Raw genomic sequence first — 3170 nt, forward strand, 5'->3', positions numbered from 1 at the left:
GCCAATTTTGACGGCTGTGTGTGCGGCGGCAGCTGTTGCGCTGCCGCGGCTTCCGATGCGCTTGCGAAAACCCGGAAAGCCCCGCGCGACCGGTACACGCCCCTATGGGAGTGGGTGTATGTGCGCCCCACCGGACAAAGAGGGCACACCGGTTGCCGGTAGTACGATCGATCGATTGATCGATCACTCGACTTAATCTACGCCGATCGGTGGCACACTGCACGCCAAAAAAGGGTCACCACCCACCCACGAAACTACTGAAGTGATGTGCACGGGAGGGAGGGGAAGGGACCTCAATATTCACTACATTCACTTGGTTAACATTACTTTTTACACGCATACATACACAACACACTGTACACACTGGACACGCACACGCACGATTGCACTCACTAACTTTGCTTACTTTTTATATATTCTTATTACTTCACTACTTGCTTATGGAAATATTTTCTTTTTACAATAAAACTCTTCCGACTCTCCAAGCTGAGTTGAGTTGAAGTTGGTTTTGGGTGTTGTTTTTTTCTTCATTAAACTGCAATCAGATGAAAACATTTTCATTAGGAACTTGCACATTGGAGATATTTCTACTTCAAAAAGATTGCCACTTGTATTCTTAACGTACACGACAACGGCAACGAGTTTCATAATTTCACATCTTCACTAATAATATAATAATCAATCACGAGCATCCCAGGAATGAATCACTTTAAAACGAACATAAGCCAATATAGAACACATTCACCAATGTTACAGATTTTACACTTAAGCATTTTAGTTACACACAGTAAATAGCTTATATTCTTTAAGTATATTCACTTTCAATACACATTAAATTCTCTTTTGGCAAATTTAATAAATTCCAGTGATTCGTCCACTTGAAACAATCAATGAATCAGCTCTCCTTAACGTGGCAAAAGACGAACCTCTTTGTTAGAATCGTATTCGATGAGAGACATTTAGCCAAGAATGTAAAGTTGACTATTACTAAAAGTCATATTATTGACGCTTTTTTTTCCATTTCTGACATTTCTTCATAGAATTCTTCCAACCATTTGTTGTTTACAAGTGAAATGGAACGTTACTTTTACAAAATGATATGAGATTCATTATAAGAAACATTGTTACAATTGCCCTGAATATGCAATTTAAAAGACTAAGCCAAACTTAACCCCTTGATCTGTGGAGGTTCAGGGGTTAGGCATGCTCCACACGGACAAGAGCACATGAGGACATCGATGTTATTCTTCTGTAGTTCTCTCCAAGGTTAGGATCATCTTTCTTTGACAGAAGCGTCATTCGGGAAAAGCTTCCCAAAATCCTTGGAACTGTTCCGGACGAAAAGGATCTCAGGAACAACCTGCATCAGATATCGTGTTAGCGATCTCGCACATCTCTCTTCAATAACGAAGAAGGAATTTCATCTGGTCCAGGATTCCATGTTAGTTTGAGTAGCTCCGATAACGCTTTACTGTAGCATTTCAATACAAGCCACTTGTTTAAAGAAGCGCTTGCGATGAGAGGGTTTATTGAACTTTAAAAATTGAGATAAACTTGCAATATGTTGATGGAGTATGAAAAAAGTCTGCAGTACAATCTATACCATCGGTAAAACCATCATAAAAAAGAATCAACCAAATAGGCAAACATTAATGATAGCTCGTAAAATATTCCTCTGCAAACTGGTATGACTTGCAGTAAAACAAAACACGAACAAGCCACAAATCAGTCCGGCAGGGAAGAAACCTCATGCCTCTCCGTCCATGATTGAACCAGTCCGCTAGTCCGCCATTCTACCCGGCGCAATGGCTTGTTGATCGTCAAAAGTTCAGGTCGAATGCGTCCAAATGATCCAAACGATGTGACGTGGCATGTGAGACGGATACATGCACACAACGGCAGCAGCAGCAGCAGCAAGCGTTTCGGGTGTTTTTGAACGTTAAATTTCTGAGTTTTGTCTTCCTTTTTCACAAGCGTGCAAATTGCAGATGCAGCTGTTCGAAAAATACCTCCAGGTTACAGAAAAGATCAATTCTGACCCTTTACACCCTCTTCCTCATCAATTCATCTCCTTTTTTTCAGTGATTTTGTGGCTTCACTCTCTTGCTGAATGTTGGTGGTGATTTGTATATTGTTCCATTTTTGTTTTCGGCAAACAGCCGCGGAAATGTTGTGTGAGTGCTGAGGTGGGGTTTTTTTTTTGCTGCTGTGGCCCTTTTTGGAGTGCTTGTAATTGCCACCATCACATCAGATAAGCGTGTGAGGGGCAGCGGATTTCACCGAAAATTGCCCCATCTCCGCAACCGCAACCACGCTCTCTGCGCTCCTCTAATGGGAGGGAGGGGTTCGAATCGTCTGATCGTGATCGCGATTATTATACCCGGGGGTCTCGATTTTTCTGCTTCTGCTTCTGGGCCATCGTTTCGTTGCCGGACAGCAGCCGGTGTGCGCCCAACCACAGACATGACATCTGAAAGGAATCAAAAAGAGAGAGAGAGAGAGAAAAAAAAAATTAATGTTGGTGCACAAATTGTTTATGCTGCCTCCACCCCATTTGGACAGTCGGCTACGGTCCCCGTGTTATGAACCCGTGGATGGGGGGGTTAATGGCGATCATGAGAAGAATTTGCTGGACGAGTGGCAACGGTGGTTGAAGATTAAAATCATAAACGGAACCGACCAACGGAGCCAAGGGAGTTCCAATAGACATATCTTCGCCTTCAATCTAAGCATCACTACCACTTTTTCCCAAAATCAGGTGATGCAGCTACTGTTCATGAGAGAAAAAAAGCTTTGTCGTACATCGCGCTGCTCATAATGAGTTACCTTTGGAAGCAACCAGAACATCAGCATAAGTCAGCGCCATTTGTTGGATTTAAACAGGAAAACCAAACATAGAATACAGTCCTTCAGTCAACGGGACCCTCCCTTAGCTACAAACGCACCCCGTAAAGGCGGCGACATAAGAACGAATATGTAGATTTAGCCCTCGTTCCTTTTTTTTCCCGTGTTAGGCGGTTTGGTAGAATGAAAATGGGTAAAGCAACAAACGTAACGAAACATTTTCTGCACGCGCGCGCTAGTAAGCGCATCGTCACTCCACCCGATCGCCGCCCTACGTTTTTGGGTTGCGTTGCCCCTCCCCTTCACCAGCACCAGTACCCAACAAA

The sequence above is a fragment of the Anopheles marshallii genome, chromosome 3, assembly GCF_943734725.1.
Source record: "Anopheles marshallii chromosome 3, idAnoMarsDA_429_01, whole genome shotgun sequence".
Taxonomy (NCBI): domain Eukaryota; kingdom Metazoa; phylum Arthropoda; class Insecta; order Diptera; family Culicidae; genus Anopheles; species Anopheles marshallii.